Raw genomic sequence first — 18,597 nt, 5'->3', positions numbered from 1 at the left:
ACAGTAATAGCAAAGTTATCAGTCTTCCTATGAAGCCAAGTTAGGTTTCTAATCCCTAGAGTTTAGAAGAAAGGAGTGTGTCATGGGTCAAATACTAAAGTAAAACAAGTAGCTGACAAAAGGATCCATTAAATCTGTAGGGATTTTCATCCTAGATCGTAGTTAGTGGAACTACTGGAATTTAGCAGCAGTGAACAACTGTTAAGATTACAAAAAGGCAATGTTTATATCATTTGGAGTCTTATTATATTCTCATTATAGAATCATAGAATCACCAAGGTTGGAAAAGACCTAAAAGATCATCCAGTCCAACCGTTCACCTATTACCAATAGCTCCCACTAAACCATGTCCCTCAACACAACATTCAGTCTTTCCTTGAACACCCCCAGGGTCGGTGACTCCACCACCTCCCTGGGCAGTGCATTCCAGTGCCTGACCACCCTTTCTGAAAAGTAATACTTCCTAATGTCCAGCTTGAATCTCCCTGCCATAGCTTGAAACCATTCCCTCCGGTTCTATCACTAATGACATGAGAGAAGAGGCCGACCCCCAGCTCACTACAACCTCCCTTCAGGAAGTTATAGAGAGCAATGAGGTCCTCTTCTCCAGGCTGAACAATCCCAACTCCTTCAGCTGCTCTTCATAAGACCTGTGCTCCAGACCCCTCACCAGCTTCGTCGCCCTTCTCTGAACCCGCTCCAGGGCCTCAATGTCTTTCTTGCAGTGAGGGGCCCAAAACCGGACACAGTACTCGAGGTGCAGCCTCACCAGTGCTGAGTACAGAGAAACAATCACCTCTCTGCTCCTGCTGGCAACACCGTTTCTGATGTAAGCCAGGATGCCATTGGCCTTCTTGGCCACCTGGGCACACTGTCGGCTCATGTTCAGCCGAGCATCAATCAATACCCCCAGGTCCATTTCCTCTACGCAGTCCTCCAGCCACACCGCCCCAAGCCTGTAGCATTGCCTGGGGTTGTTGTAGACAAAGTGCAGGACCCGGCATTTGACCTTGTTGAACCTCATCCCATTGGCTTCAGCCCAGCGATCCAGCCTGTCCAGATCCCTCTGTATGGCCTCGCTACCCCCAAGCAGATCGACACTTCCAGCCAATTTGGTGTCATCCGCAAATTTACTGAGGGTGCACTCGATGCCCTCATCCAGGTCATCAATAAAGATATTGAAGAGGACAGGCCCCAGCACCGACCCCTGGGGAACACCACTCACGACTAGTCGCCAGCTGGATTTAACTCCATTCACCACCACTCTCTGAGCCTGGCCCTCTAGCCAGCTCCTTACCCAGCCAAGAGTGTACCCATCCAAGCCTTGGGCTGCCGGCTTCTGCATGAGAATACTGTGGGAGACAGAGTCAAAGGCTTTGCTGAAGACTAGGTAGACCACATCAACAGCCTTTCCCTCATCCACCAGATGGGTCACTAGATCATAGAAGGAGATCAGGTTGGTCAAACAGGACCTGCCCTTCATGAACCCATGCTGGCTAGGCCTGATCCCCCGGTCATCCCACACATGCCGCATGATCTCCCTCAAGACAATCTGCTCCATAACCTTCCCTGGCACCGAGGTGAGGCTAAAAGGCCTGCAGTTCCCCGGATCCTACTTACGACTTTTCTTGTAAATGGGAGTCACATTGGCAAGCTTCCAGTCTTCTGGGACCTCACCAGTCAACAAGGAGCGCTGATAGATGATGGAAAGCGGCTCGGCTATCACCTCCGCCAGTTCCCTCAGCACTCTCGGGTGGATCTCATCTGGCCCCATAGACTTGTGGCAGTCCGTTATTATATGGACATTATGTAATAATAATATAATAATTTAATAATATATGTATATAATGTATAATATATGTATATATGTGTGTATATATAATAATATAACAATATAATAATATAATAATATATGTTCATTATTATATGGACATATATTATTATATAACATATGGTTATGTGCTAATATTCTGATTGTGTAATTCCCGTTTATGCTATGTTAAGCACTGTGATTTTGGGATGGAAAGATGGTGTGAAACCATTTTTCTTACATTATTGGCCACCCTTTTTTCCTCATCATGAGATACAAGGTGGGCTAAAAACACTGGAACTCAAGGCAGCAACCCTGAAGGAGCTCAGTTAGCAGAAGCCACAAGGGAAATAGCGCTGATGTTAAGAGATCCAGAAAAAAAGAGTCTAGCATGAGATGCTTAAGGACTAGGATCATTTAACCTAAATGAAAGAAAAGAGAATACACATTTTCAAGTTTTTCTGTGAAATATTACATGAAGGTGAATCAGACTGACTTGTTCTGTTCCTCTGATTGACAAAGTCAAGTCAAGGGATGTGACCGTCCCACACCACTCTGCTCTTGTCACACCTATTCCTTCATCTGTAGGATCTCAGTGTAAAGACATGGGCTTGTTGGGGCAGGTCCAGAGAAGGACCATGAGGATGCTCAGAGGATTGGAATGCCTCTCTATAAAGAAAGGTTGAGAGTTGGGCTTGTTTATCTCGGAGAAGAGAAGGCTCTGGGGAGACTTCATTGCAGTCTTCCAGTACTTCAAGGGAGCTCATACACAGGATACCAACTTCTGACAGTCTGATAGTGATAGGACAAGGGAGGAATGACTTTAAACTAAAGGAGAGGAGATTTAGGTTAGATTTTAGGAAGAAATTCTTTACTCAGAGGGCAGTGAGGCCCTGGCACAGCTGTGCAGAGAGCTGTGGTGCTCCATCCCTGGAAATGCTCAAGGCCAGGTTGGATGGGCCCTGGGCAGCCTGAGCTGGTGGGGGACAACCAGCCCATGGCAAGGGTTGGGGCTAGGTGGGCTTTAAGTTCCCTTCCAACCAAAACCATTCTATGATTCCATGATCATTTATGTCAGAATTGTGCTAAAATAATTCCATTGCATTGCAATACAGATGGAAGTAAAATGAGAAGCTGATGCATCAAGGTGGGCATTTCTATTTTTGTTCTCTTTGACTCAGTTATAAGAAACAAATTTGGTGTTTTATAATTGTCACTGGAGTTGAAAGTGAAATGCCTCACTAGGGAAAGGCGGACTCAGTGGGAACAGGAAAAGGTCACCTGCCAGGTATTTTACTTTCTAATCTGCATATGGAAATTGTATTATTTGTGCAATATCATAATAGGATGGATCTCCACTTGAAGAGATAACAATACGGAAACTTCATCATCCTAATTTTGTCTTTCAATACTGTAATTACTTCATTAATTGAGCTACCTGATTCTTTAGTTAAAATAAAGTAATGGACAGGATTTGAAAATGATGTAACTGCTGTGCACCTGCACATGCCTAGCAAAAGAGCAATGGGTTATTTACTGGTTATATTAATATTCAGGTAGAAAGCCCATTGTGGCAAAGTGTCCTTTCAGAGACAACGATTTGCAAGTTTAGCTTCTTTGGCTCTCATTTGAGTACACAATGAAGATAAAACACCATACTGAATGCCTTTATTAATCACTCAGTTACTGCCTGGGATGTTACACCATCAGACTAGACATACAAAGTGTTATAAATGATAGAATAGAAAATAGTTTTCTCTAAACAGTTTTCAGGTTTGCTCTCAAATATGCTTACAGAAATGAAACTATATCACTGAAAATTTTATTTAGGTGAATCTTAGTGAATCAATCTGTGCTAAGTTTACATTTAGCTGACTTTGGTATCTTTGTCTCCAGAACAGTTTGAAAACTATATTAGGTTCCTGAATTACTGTTGTTAGACATTATCAGCATAAAAATTAAGGCCTAATGTTTCTATTTGTCATTATGTCAGTTTCATATTTCTTTGTCACTCAGGAGTGGTTCTTAGGGACTACTTCTGAATGCTTTGACAACTGCAGTTCCAAATTACCCTAATAATGAGAGTATATTAATTCTTGGACAGCATTTCACTACAAGAGACATCACTGTTATCGTCTTTGCTGATTTACATAGATTGTAAGCTCTATCATAGAATCATAGAATCACAGAATAGCATGGGTTGGGAAGGCCCACAAAGATCATCACGTTTCAACCCCCCTGCTATGTGCAGAGTCACCAACCACCAGCGCAGGCTGCCCAGAGCCACATTCAGCCTGGCCTTGAATGCCTCCAGGGATGGGGCATCCACAACTTCCTTGGGCAGCCTGTTCCAGTGTGTCACCACCCTCTGTGAGAAGAACTTCCTCCTAATATCTAACCGAAACCTCCCTCATCTCAATTTAAATCCATTCCTCCTTGTCCTATCACTATCCACCCTTGTAAACAGCCGTTCCCCCTCCTGTTCATACACTCCTTTCAAATACTGCAAGGCCACAATGAGGTCTCCCTGGAACCTTCTCTTCTCCAAGCTAAACAATCCCAGTTCCCTCAACCTTTCCTCACAGGAGAGGTGCTCCAGCCCTCTGATCATCTTAGTGGCCCTCCTCTTTAGATTCAGACAGTTGTGTCCTGTTGCCTTCCTTGTCTGAGCCTGGACAATTATGCTCCATTACATATATTAAGACTGTCAAATAATTGCAGGTGGAAACAGATCTACAGGAAGTGGGAACAGTCCATTTTTCCTCAAAGGCAACTGGGTGCCATTTGTCTGCCTAGCAAACACAGTAGGCTTTGTCCACCTCTGCTTTGCCTTTGTTGACATGAATTAATGTTGCAGTGTAGTTGTGTAAAGTTACATTATTAGGTCAGTGGCTTTCAGTGTGTACTCACCTACACATCTCTGAACTGCTTCTGAGAGACCCATAGAAGATAGTTAAGGTAAGATAGAATATAACTTCAGTGTCTTAAATTTGCTTTGTTGAAAAGCATGACTATTAAACTAGATCCACTTATTCCTTTGCTAAGGAAAATGTAGCAAACCAAGAGCAGTGAGTTAACCCTGTGATACATTTTTTTGGAAGTACATCTTTAAGTACCTAATGGTGTTTGTTATTTTATTTCTGAGCTCTTTGTGACTTCTTCATCTTTTTTGATATTGAGGTGCTCAGAACAGTTCATTGCTGTGACAGTCTCTAATATCTAAATGCCATTTAACGTCTCTATGCACTCTGATCTCTGGGTCCTTTTCACAGTTGTAGCAATATATTCTACCTGCCCAAAGTGTACCAACTACTCTGTTGTTCTTTTTCTCATGTTTCACTCACTTTTTCTAGCAAAGCAATGTGATTAATGTCTCTTTGAAAAATGTCATGCAGCATTCACTCCACTGTAAATGAGCTATACCAGCTCTCTTCTGAATTTATGAAACAAATCAGTCCTCCTACTGCTGCCACTGCCATTAGTCCTCATCATCTGTATTGCAGGAGCAGTGCTGCCTCAGCTTCATCTTGATAGGCACTCCACTGATACATAACAAATATTGGAACCTGTTCTCAAAAATAATAATAATAATAACAAAAAAAAAAAAAGAAAAAGAAAAAGAAAAGGGGAAAGAATGCATGAGAAAACAAAAATAACAACTGTAAATCTTGATGACAGGTGAGTGAGCTGCTCTGCAATTACAGAGAAGATAAGGAAAATACAGTCGATACTGGAGCAAAAGAAGATTGTAGATATTCATTCTCTTCTGCAGGCAGGAAGGCTTTCAGTGTACTTGTAGACTCCTTTTCCCCTGTACTGCGACTTTAATTAGTAGATCTCCATGGATTCCCAGTTCTTCATAACAAACTTGCTGTTTTGATACTCTGATCTTGTCAAGAGCATGAACAGACACCAGGAATCCGTGAAGGTCTCTGCTGAAGTGAAAGTTCATTCTCCTGTTTTCATGCATTCACTTTTACTTCCATATCCATTATCATCTTCTCTCTGGTTCATTCAAAATTCATCTCTGAGTTGTGAGTATGGTCACAATAATTGAAGGGAAATAACATTCTGAAAATGTTCTGTAATACTCTGAAAAGAAATCTCAAATGGCACAGTGTGGATTCATCTTTAATGGCCTCATTGGTCTCTCTAATACAAGCTGTTTATTAGAAAGACCACAGAATGGTGTTTATCCTAAAACTTGCTGTCAATTGATTTGATAATCACATCAAATCCTTTCTATTTCTGATGTCTCTGCTAACAATTCAACTCATTTGTCAGTGGCAGCAAAAGTGCTGTGCAGCACTCGTAGAAGTAAGGCTGAAAGAACTTTGTGTTACACTTCCAAAAAGTGCTATGAAAGACTCCTAGATGTACTTCTCAATTCATGAGAATTAGCAGTTCCATTTTGTCTACTTTTCTAACCTCCATTGTATTTACAGAAAGGGTTGTTAAGCACTGGAATAGGCTCCCCGGGGAGATGGTTGAGTCACCATCCCTGGATGTGATTAAAAACTGTTTGGATGTGGTGCTCAGGGACATAATTTAATGGAAGGTTGTTAGTTAGGGTAGTATGGTTAAGTTGCAGTTGGACTTCATGATCTTTAAGGTCTTTTCCAGCCTGGGCAATTCTGTGATTCTGTGATTCTGTGATTCTATGATTCTATGATTCAAAGTAGTCCTTGAAAGAGATACATTCTGCCCACTGAGGATACGATGCTCTATTGCTCACACCGAATGAGAAAATCATAGAGAGATTTGGGTTGAAAGTGTCCTTTAAAGGCTATGAAGTTCATCTCCCCTGCAATGAACAGGGACACCCACAGCTCCATCAGGTGCTCAGAGCTTCGTTCCAGCCTGACCTTGAGTGTCTCCAGGGATGGGGCATCCACCACCTCTCTGGGCAACCTGTGTCACTGCCCTTACAGTAAAAAACTTTTCCTTATATGTAATCTAAATCTGCCCTCCTTTAGTTTGAAATGACTTCCCCTTTTCCTATCACAACGAGCCCTGATAAAGAGCCTGTCCCCTTCATTCCTGAAGCCCCCCTTTAGGTACTGAAAGGCTGCTCTCGGGTCTCCCTGCAGCCTTCTCATCTCCAGGCTGAACAGCCCAGCTCTCTCAGCCTGTCCTCACAGGGGAGGTGTTCCATCCCATGGAGCATTTTTGTGGCCCTCCTCTGGACTCACTCCAACAGTTGACATGTGGATGCAGTACTCCAGGAGAGGTCTCACCAGTGCAGAGTGGAGGGATCCCCAGAATCAGGATGATTAGCTTCAATTCTAAACATAGATTCTGTTTTTAAGAAGTTAAATTTGAGGAAGAGTGAAAGTTGTGTAGCCTAGAAATCTAACTGCCCAAATCTTCCACAACATTTAAGTGATTTTTCAGGTGGAATTCAGTCAGTGCTCCTCTGGAGAAACTCAGAACGTGGTTACCATTTGCATCCATTTTCAAACTTCACAGCTCCGTGATGAATTACTCTTTATATTGCATTCGACACATTCTGAAACAGTGTGACTCATTTTCCTCTGCTGGAGATCCTGGCATTGCAAACAGAAGAGCTACTGATCTCAGAGTCAGTACATAGTTAATTTGAAAAAGAAAATCAGTTTGCCATACAGCAAGTTTGACGTGTGGATAAACTTTAAAGAGAGCCTGAAAGAGCGAACAGAAAAAGCACTTGATTGAAAAGAGCAGCTGATCTGTGAGGAGCTGCATGAGACTGAGATGTAAACACTGGAGTTTGTGTTCTTGGAATTTGATGCTACAAAGACATAATTATTTTTCAAGTTAATTATAATAGAAAATATTTTAACACATGACAAAACAACACAGCTAACAGGGTAGAAAATGCAATTCTTTAATGCTAGTACGTTTATTTATGTACTACATCACATACTCTATTGCTGAGAAACAATTTCTATCTGCAGCCGGGATAAAATCTACAGCCAATTCTTATTTATTCTTAAAACAAAAGCTCTAACAATTTAAAAACCAAACAGCAGCAACAGACTGGATTAAGTAAAACATGGGTGCATTTTTTTTTTCTTTACTAAAGTAAGGAATACCTTAGGAATACCAATTCCTTACTTTATCTACCTATTGAAAATGAATGATGATTTTTTCTCACTATCTACCAAACCTGTGTGTTCAAAAACCTGGAAAGTGGATGCAAATTTCACAGTATTCTTATATGTATAGCAATTAATATACATTTCTTCATAGGTAGGTAGATAAGTAAGGATGGATGGATGGATGGATGGATGGATGGATGGATGTACAGATAGATAGATAGATAGATAGATAGATGGATGGATGGATGGATGGATGGATGGATCGATCGATCGATCTTTTCCTTCCAGTCCCATTTCAGTGCTGAACACAGTACTGATACAAAGTTTGGTCTACTATAAGCTGCAGTGTACAAAGCATATGAATATACTGATGCTGTTAGAACTTAGTGAAAGTAATATAAAAATGCACACTATGGACTTGAGCTTGGATGTTTCTAAGGGGAAAGAAGCTCTCATGGGCAGCAAAAGACAGCTGCCATGTTAAAATGTCATGGAAGTGAAGGATTCTCTGAGCCTTTGAGGGAATTCTCCATCTTTACAAGTTCGGACTGTAAGCAATAATGCTACCAATGCCATCCTTTGTATTGTTCTCTGTTCACACACTCTTCTAATGCACACAAAGAACATCCTATAATGTTTCTTGAAGAGAAACAAAAGCAAAATATTCAACCCTTTATTTTCTTAGTTTCTCTGATCACAGCTGGGTGGCAATATAGACTAAGCAGACTAATGACCTACAATAAGGAAATATTTCCTCCATTCAAACTCATTTACCTGTAGTTTTGCCATGTTCCCCAAATAAAATGAAAATAACCAGAGAGGCTTTGTAGAAATTTATTCAAAAGTGGATGAAACAAGAGCTAAAATCACTATCAGCCTATATCAGCAGGCTTCTTGTAAACACCATACTAATCAGTTTCTTTCATGTCTTTTTCTATCCCTCCTGTTTAGCTTGCAGTCACTGGATTGTCTCTTCTTCATATGTGTATGTTTATATTCCAGGCTCTGTAATGCAGCCATTGAATATGACTGACTAACCAAAAAGTAGTTTGATAATGAAGAATTTGGGATTCTTGGTGGACAGCAATGCTGACCGTGTGCCAGGAATGTGCCATCACTGCAAGAAAGATCAGCAGCCTCCTGGGCTGTAACAGAGAGATTGCTACCAGAATGGAAGGGATCTGCTCAGCACTGGGAATGCCACACCTGGAGCACTGAGTCCACTGCTGGGCTTCCCAGTGCAAGAAATATACAGGCTTAGTGGAGCAAATCCAGAGCAGGGCCACAAAAGTGATTAAGGAACTGCAGCATCTCTTATACCATGAGAGGCTGAGGGAGATGGAACTGAGGAGAGTTGAGACTGAGCATGAGAAGGTTCAGGGGAAAATGTGGATAAATACCCAGCTGGAGGGAATGAAGAAGAGGCAGACAAAATTTTCACAGTATTGTCCACTGATAGGAAAAGAGGTAATGAGCACAGATAAAAAGCATGACAAATAGAACTATGGAAAAAGAAAAACCACATTAAATTTCTTCTGAACACAAGAAAACCTTTTTTTTTTTTTTTTTTTTTCTGTGAGTGCAGTTGAACACTGGAGCACGCTGTCCAGAGAAGTGATAGAGTTTGTCATTTGTGAAGACATTCCAAACCCAGTTGGAAATGGTCACGGGCAAGATGCTCTCACTGGCCCAGCTTGAGCAAGAGGTTTGGGCTGCAATGATCTCAAGAGGTCCTTTCCATCGTGAATGGTTCTGTCATTCTATGACAAAACAGCAAAGAAAAGTCAACTAATTTCTCCAAAAGTGAGTGCATTTGTGAATTAAGACACAGTAAATCACGTTTGATACCTTGTTTTCATGAAATAAAGTAACTATTTGGTCTTACAGAAAACTTAGAACCACAAAAGACTGAAACAAAAGGACAATGTTTCTACAGAAACACTCCGCAGTGCTGGAAACCAAAATCCAAAGAGTTATGAGCATCAGTCGTCTTGAGTCACATTCAGAGCAACACTACAGTGAGAAAAGATGACAGACCATTAAACAAAGTCAATGCAAATTTTGCTCTCTCTCTAATGCCCTGCTTTCTCAGTTAAGAAACCTTAAGAACAAAAGCTTAAAAAAATGTTATTATTTAAGTGAAAGATATCCGGGGTTAAATGCCAAATGAAGATTGTCAGGTTGAGAAATCTGCTAAAAAGGTATATATTTTTGATATATCAGCCTCCTATGATGTTTGTCTTAGATAAGCAAAGTGAAAAAAGTCTGAATTTTGAAATAGGAAGAATTTCTGTGCCTTCTGGTTCTGTTTTCTCTGCTTCCTGATTTAAAATATGTTGTCCAAAAAATGAGAGCTTAGATTCTGTGTGACTCCTATGCAAATAAATAATTATAGCATGGAGGAGACAGGAGGAGAAGGATAAAGAAGACAGAAATAATGGAAATAAAGCTTGTGGAAGTTAATCACAGGCTGTCTAGGTGAAAATAAATTGCAGAAAAACATCCAGAAAATAAAAAATCACACATCTAAGACAATTCATAACTTACTGTACAGAGGATAAACAGCTTTCTCTTAGAATTTGCCTCAAGGAAAGAGTGTAATAAAATGTATTTTGTCCTTCTGGGTGGAAAAGGAAGTGCAAAAGAAATGGCAGCTGGTGAATGATGTTCAAGGATGTCAGAGCACTCTCAGCTCCAAACTGGAACATCGGGGTAAACCATGTAGCTGCAGAGATCATAAATCAGAATCCAACCTCAAACACCAAAAATGAGTTGGTTCTGTTTGCTGAGGACAAACAGAAAGAAAAAAAGACCTTGGGTGCCTAAATGCAGATTTCCAGTACCATAACAGACACCATAAGATAACCAAGATATCTGCTAGCACATAGGAAACTAGCAGACAGAAGAAATCAGTTAATGGCGTATACCCCTATATTGCTGGTAGCTGTAGAGCTTCAAAAGTAATTGGGAAATCTTTATATTTTAATAAGCAAGAGAAACGAAGAGGAATAATAATCTGAGAAATACTTCCTTGCATTAACATTGTGCAAAAAGTAAAATCTAACCCACAATGTAGTAGCAAATAATGATTGTTCAAGATGGTAGAAAAATAATCACACATGAGTTCTTGAAAAAAACCCTAAGATAATTAGATAATTATCTAAGTCACTGATTATTGCGATGACTGCAACCTTGGCAGAAGATCTGTCAATAATGGAACAGAAAGAGAGTGATATAGTAACCCTACCAGCAACATCATTATTGAAAATTTGCAAGTGAAGGCATATACAGAGCAATGAACTGTAGAACTCCAATGGATTTTTTTTTCCATTTTTTTCCTTTTAATTAAAAGTACTCCAAAACTTCACAATAAGAATAAAACCTTCATCTTCAAAGTGAAGCACAAGGGATAAAAAAGCTGAAGGTTCTTTTCACATAAAAAGAACGTGTGCCCTCGTATGAACATGAAATTTCAACAGATGTAACTAATTGTTCCACTCCTAAGTCACTGTTCTCTGAGAAAAAATCTTATTCTGGAAACACTGACATCTTATATGGTCCAGTCCACACCATTCAAAGCAACCAATATGGAGTTTGTGAAGCACTCTAGGTGGAAGTACCAACACTTTCAGAAAGTATCAGGAAAACATGAAAATGTGAACTTTTCTGAAAAAACAACCCAATGAAAATAATCAGAAAATGTGTGGAAATAGTAGAATGTAAAAATTCTCTTGAGAAAGTCAAACAACCCTGATTGCAATGCTATCTTCTTAAGTAGGGGAACTTTCTCCTTCATGTCTACTCTTTTTTTAAACAGCCTGGTATAAAGTTTTAGATTTCAAAAGGGCAGGTGTAAAAATAAAATGTCAGTAGTTATCTGTCTTCAGGGTCCTCAGAGAGGTTATAGTTCTCTACTGTTGAATCGAGTGAATTCTAGACTATGTTACTGATAGAAATATGGCAAGGATTCCTTTCAGGCTGGGGTAAGTGATGATGGCTGCCTGTTTTCTTATATCCAAAACTGCATCAAAAAGAAGTAAAAAAATATCCAGCAACTCAAGAAAAAAAATTCTGTAAAACCACATTTCTTACTTCCTGAGACATTGTTTTGACAAGCTCCCCTGTATCGTTTAATTTGCAGCAGCATTTTTAAAGAGAAAAATGTCAAATGAAGTTAGAGGACCATACTTATAAACTCCTTGTGTAGTATTTGTTGCTATCACATTGATGTAAATGTCACTGATGTCTCCTGAGTTTAGGATTCGCTTTACTTAACTTTAGACACACGCAATATACGTAGTTTTACATGTGAACTAGGCATCCTAACATCCCTGTACAATTAATGACAGAAGTAGGGACTTTAAAGGCAAAATTAATCAACCCCATTTTGGTTATGTATGTTAGGAAGAGAAATAGGTCTAGGAATGGTCGTCTCATCTAACAGACTTTTAAAGGAGAAAAAATTATAAAATCTTACAAAAGACAACTCTAGCGTAGGCCTGTATTGTCTTGAGACTTTGATCAACTTCATTTGACCCAGAATAATAAAAGCAGTATTATTTTAATCAGACTTGAGGAACATGATTACTGTTGGGTGCTGAAATGGCATGTAGGTATTCATGTTAATTGTAGTTTTAAGAGTATAGGAAGGTACCTTAAGCACACATACGCATCACACACATTTATCCTCATGTGCTGCATGCAAAACATATTTTATGAAGTTAACAAAAATTAAGAATTGAACATGATTTGATTTTATTCTTCTTCTTCTTTAACTCCAGATTGAAAAAGATAATGGGAAAAAAAAATCAAGGAATTAACAGCATTAATCTGTTAATAATATGTTATATTTATTGTTATCTCTTCTTTTTTCTCCTTTGTCTGTTCTAAATGTTAGTTGATTTTTTATTTGAGATGAGAAATCTCTAATCCAAAGCTTCCTTTAAATGTGGGCTAAATCAGCTTACATGGCTTCAGATTTGCTATATATCAAGAATGCAAAAATTTGAAATTACTACAAAACAACTGGGATACAATGGACTGGCTGCTAGATGGTAACTTGTTGAAATGTCTAGAATTCAACTTGGCACACAGAATATAGAAAAGATAATTAATTAAGTAAAAATAATGCCATGGAACCTGACTTGGCTGAAATTAGAAATGATTAAATGTTCGGCTCCGAAGAAACAGAAAACAGTTGAAAAGCCTGGGCTTGGCCTTGTGCAAACTAAACAGCTCCTTATGGAATTATTTTTTCCTGTTTTCCTTTGCAAGGGATTATTGGAGTATATTAGGTGATAAGGCCTGGTAAGAATCCTTAGAGCAACAGGTGATCTTTACAGAAGGTCATAGTTCAGGGCTATATGGGGAAAATGAAAAATAACAAAAATGAAGTTGTAGCAGCGGCCTCCTTAATAAGGATTCATTATCAACTGATTAGTGACTCTTCTACACTTCTTTTTTCATTACAATTGATTGAACTCCTGCATTACACTAACTATGCATGCTATACCTTGCAGAAACCATGCACGTACCAAATATGCCAACAACTGTAACTGGCTTTTCACACTGTGAGGTGGGTGCAGAATTTAAAGCCTGAGTACATTCTAAAAGTGATAGAATGTATCTCCATTTGCACAGGAACATGTGACAAGATTTATAAATGTGAAAAACAACCTAGGAGACCTTGAGAAGAGGCAGGAGGCAGAAACAGAAATGCTCTCAGATTTGGCTCCATGTGGCAGTAGCAGAGTACTCTTAAAAAATAATAATGAAATAAAAATAAAAAGTAACATTCACTTCACAAAGCTTAAGGAAAGGAGAGCAAAGTTGTGAATGTTTTGGGTAGTATTCTGTACATTTGCAAATATAGCTGTTCTCTCTGGACTGATGCAGAATTCAGCACCTCAAAAGAACACAGTCATTTTTTCCAAGGTTTGAAAAAATGCAAAGGAAACACAAAAAAATCTTTATCAGCACATCGATAGCCTCTTTGAATTTTTCCAGCAGAAATCTCTGTGGGAAAAACCCTTTACACTCTATTACAAGGACCATCAAAACAACTTAATCCTAAACAGTCAAAACCGGCTGCTAAACAGCAGTTAAGGCCTAGCTTAAATGAGCTACTACTTAAATAAAGAAATGGAAAAGCACGTTCAAATCCTAAAGTTTGAATGTGATGATGCTTAAAGGTCATACAAAAATTTCCAGTATTCCATTGATTCTGATAATGTGAATGCAATCTGTCAGATTCCAATATACCTCTATCAGTCATTTTGTAAAATGATCAATGAAACATGTTGCAATTCCCTGGAAAATAGGATGATAACGTGAAGTGCCTTTTTATTGCAGCATATTAACAGAAATGTTAGTTTAGCTTAGAACATTTATCTTTTTCTATCAGGCAAGACGAAATTTCATTAAACTACTTTTGCTGAAGTAAGTAAGAAGAACAACTTGTGAATGAAGAATGCATATGAATAAGTAATGTCATGGCCACTGTGTTATTAAATTCTGGACAAAGGAATTCTTGGATATAATAGGAGGGCTTTGTAACTAAGCCTGGATTATGTTTCCTAAATATTTCATGTACAATAAATAGGAAATGGTCATTGCTGCAGTAGACAAAGATAAAGGTCATATTAAGAAAGAGGAATAAAATTAATATTATAACCAATTTTCCATATCTGAAAATTAATCCAAAAGATTTGCTGAAAGGCTTATGAAGCCATGGCAAAGTTCAGAATTGAATTCAGAACCCATGAGTTCACAGAAGCACCTTCCTTTTCTATATGCTAATGGTTACGGCTGGGTAGAGTTGGCCTTTGTAGCTTCTTTCTTTTTTGGCAGTAACCACATGTAAGAAGACCCCGTGTCTGAAAGAATGACTGCTTTCAAGCTTTCTCTGATACTTTAGGTGATAGGTTACCCTAGTGAATAGTTCTGTTCATGTAAGTGAATGATTCTGGTGTATCTTCACTATAAAAATGCTTCAGAAAAAAAATTCTGCAGTGTAGGTTGGTTGTCCTTACCAGTTCCTACCATTGTGTAGGAAGAGGAACTTACGCTTCAGCAGGATGATGATCTCCAGAGGTCTCTTCCAACCCCTACAATTCTATGACTTTGCGATTCTTTGAATTTGTTGAGTGGGAAAAGTGACACCAAGAACCAAAGAACCAAAAAATAAGTGCAGCAGTGAGTTCTGCTGTTGAAGAAAATCTCCAGAAGAGTGCCACTGTTTCAGTCAATAAAGTCTAGTCTGGATATAAAAATCTTTAGAAATTGCCTCTCAAGATCATCATGGTCTTGAGAGACGTTAAGGAACACAATAGGTTCTTTATAATACAATGAATTGAGGTAGGAGAGCTATTTTTAGACAGCAACTTTATATTTGTTTTTTTTTTCATTTAAACTACTGGGAATGTGGAAAGCTGAAAATATTGGTTTAATATCTCCCCGGCTGTGGACTTTCTCTGGTAAGATGGAAAATACTAATATCACCTTAATATATATGCAGCTGCTTCTGTCCCAGAGGACATCTACAAGCTATTCATAAGGAGAAGAGTATTCACTCAATCATAGATTACAGCAATCAGATGTTAGTTAGGAGTATAAAAACAGTACAAGAGTAAACAAGGACATTTTGAGCACTGTTATCCCATGCAAAACCCTGTGCTTATGGTGTATGATTATACAACATTTAAAGGCTATAGCTTAATTTTTCTCCAGTTGGATTTTAAAAGAGGCACCAATGGAACTTTCCTGAGAAGAGGAAGAGAATGGTTGAGGTGGGAAGCCACTTCTGGGTCCATGTGGCCCAACTGCTGCTCCAGCAGGGACACTTAGAGCAGGGTGCCCAGGGCCGTGTCCAGGCAGCTTTGGAAGATCTCCAAGGAGCCTCTGGGCAACCAGTGCCAGTGCTCCATCATCTGCACAGCACAGAAGTTCTTCCTGCTGTTCGGAGGGAACCTCCTGTGTTCCAATTTGTGCCCACTGCCCCTTATCCTGGTGCTAAGCACCATGACAAGAGCCTGCCTCCATTCTCTCTGCACTCTCCCTTCAGCTATTTATGGAGATTAATGAGATCCCCTTGAGCCTCTTCTCCAGACCAAAATGTCCCATCTCTATCGGCCTTTCTCATGGAAGAGGTGCTCCAGTCCCTTAATCATCTTGATGGGCTCTCTCCAATATGTCTGTGATTAATGTTCCTAAACAACATGTAAAATATCTGTGAAGTATTGATTACCTAGCTACTTAGAAAACAAATGAGCTCTTAATGAAGCAAAATCTTCCCTCCAGACCTATGCTCACAGCAAGGTCTAGTTTTAATGGAATACTGTGAGACTAGCTAAGGAATTTCAGAAAACAAAAAGAACATTTAGATCTCCTCCCTGCCTGTTGCAAATGTTTGAAAGGAAGACTGACTCACCTTTTTTGTTTATTCAGTCCTGTTTCAGCTGATCTGTAACCCTCTCTTTCTCAGCAGCCAGGGATGATGGTTTATACTATGAGTTTATACTATTACAAGCAAAAGTGTGACACAGCTATTATCATATCATATCTGTTTGCCTCTGACTCCCTCATCTGGTTGATCAAAGGCTCATTTGCAGTCAAGCCAACTGATGCCTTAACTTTGATAGACAGTTTAAATCACTCAGACCTCATAATGAAATTCTATAAAAAGTAACATAGTGATGCATTTTAATTGCTATACATCTGTACCTCAGTACTGACTCTAAAAACAGATGAATTGATATCATTAGTAAACTATAGGCTGAAGCCAAAGGTAAAAGAAATAAAACTGATTAGAGTACATGATCATCCAAGCATAACATGAAAATACCATTTTAATGTAACCAATCTAGTATTACACTTTATCGGTACATTCTTAGGCAAGTGAGTAGTGTGAAGTCCTATGTCATCTCAGTTCCTAACTCTTAAACCCTGGGATGACATCTTAAATGTCAGCATCGTTAATTATTTCTCTGCAAGTTACTTCAATAGAATATTTGCTTCATGTGCTTGAGACAAAATTCTACACTTGCTCCAAAATCAGTGCAAAATTACAACAGTTCCAATTATCCACCCTTCAGTTGTCAAACGCAAATGCTACCAAAGCTAACTTCTACAGTCTTTATCACATTTTGTGCCACTGAAAACTAAAATTGAAGGGATTTAAAATAATTTGAATTTAAGATGAAACAAAATGTGCAGTTTGTTTCCCATAATCCCTTCAGACGGTACAAAGCAAAATTTGTGCCTAAGAGAGGTGATATTTTTCTGTAACTTACCCATTTTAACTAAAAAGTTCCTCATAGATTCTTACTTCAGTATAGCATGAAGCAAGAGTGGTACAATATTCAGCAACAGATGAAGTGTTCCATATGAAGTTTAAGATTTTTTTTTTTTGATGGCCAGCGGATCAGACAGACAAAGGACAATTTCATTTCATTTGTACAAGTAAAAAAAAGTTAACCAATAAATATTCATGCCTCCGGAGTAATGTTCTCATTATAAAATATTCTCATGCTGCTAAAACATCAAAATTATTTTGATGCTGCAGTAGCAACAACTGTAGGATGATGGCATGCTAAAACTTATTACAGTAATGCTAAGCATTACCGTGAGTTTCTAGGAAAACACACGAGCAGAAAGCTTTAAAAAGATTCTTCTTCTGCACATGTATTTGTCTAGCATTATTTTTTATCATTAAAGAATGAGACATAAAAAATTAAGCTATAACTGTCACAACAAGAGGCCCAATCCCACCATTAACCCCATTTTTCATTTTCTCAGAGCACTACCCCAGCTTTCACTTTTCTTGCCTTTACCTGCTATTGGATAAATACTGACAGTTCTCCACTTTTAGAAGTGCCAGACTGCAGCCTGAATTACCAATCAGTTTACCTGGCAAATCCAACTAAATCCAAATTCTTTCCCTTCTTCCCATCTGTGGTCTTATAAGCTGCTTAAGAACAGCACTTTTCAGCTTAAACTTGAAGCAAATCATTTAGAAACGGGACTCTGCTTCTATCAATGCATTATGTCAGAATTTATCACCTCCTGCCAGTAAATTAGCTAGGTACCTTCAGAATCCTTACATTGATTTTATGCTTGTCTGATTTTTACAACAACAACAACAAAAAAAAAAAAAAAAAACAAACACACACAAAAAAACCTCTCTCTTCCAAAAGTTGTTTCTAAAATATTGTTCTTATCTCAGTGCTTATACACAGAATCACAGAATTGCAGGGGTTGGAACGGACCTCAAGAGATCATGGAGTCCAAGCCCCTGCTAAAACAGGTTCCCTACAATCAGTTGCACAGGTAGGCGTCCAGATGGGTTTTGAACATCTCCATAGAAGGAGACTCCACAACCTCTCTGGGAAACCTGTTCCAGTGCTTCATCATGCACACTGTAAAAAAGTTCTTCTGCATGTTTGTACAGAACTTCCTGTGTTCAAGTTTTAGGCCATTACTCCTTGTCCTATCACTGCACACCACTGAGAAGAGCCTGGCCTCATCTATTTGCCTTCCACCTCCCTTCAGATATTTATAAACATTTATCAGATCCCTTCTCAGTCTTCTTTTCCCCAGGCTGAACAGACCCAGGTTACTCAGCCTTTCTTCATAAGGGAGATGCTCTGGGCCCTTTACCACCCTTATATCTTAGGAACTTTGCCACAGCTTTTATTGTCTGCTGTCCTT

The sequence above is a fragment of the Meleagris gallopavo genome, chromosome 1 (assembly GCF_905368555.1).
Source record: "Meleagris gallopavo chromosome 1, MGAL_WU_HG_1.1, whole genome shotgun sequence".
In the NCBI taxonomy this organism is placed as follows: domain Eukaryota; kingdom Metazoa; phylum Chordata; class Aves; order Galliformes; family Phasianidae; genus Meleagris; species Meleagris gallopavo.
The sequence above is the reverse complement of the archived record's forward strand: the minus strand, read 5'-3'. Positions refer to the sequence as shown.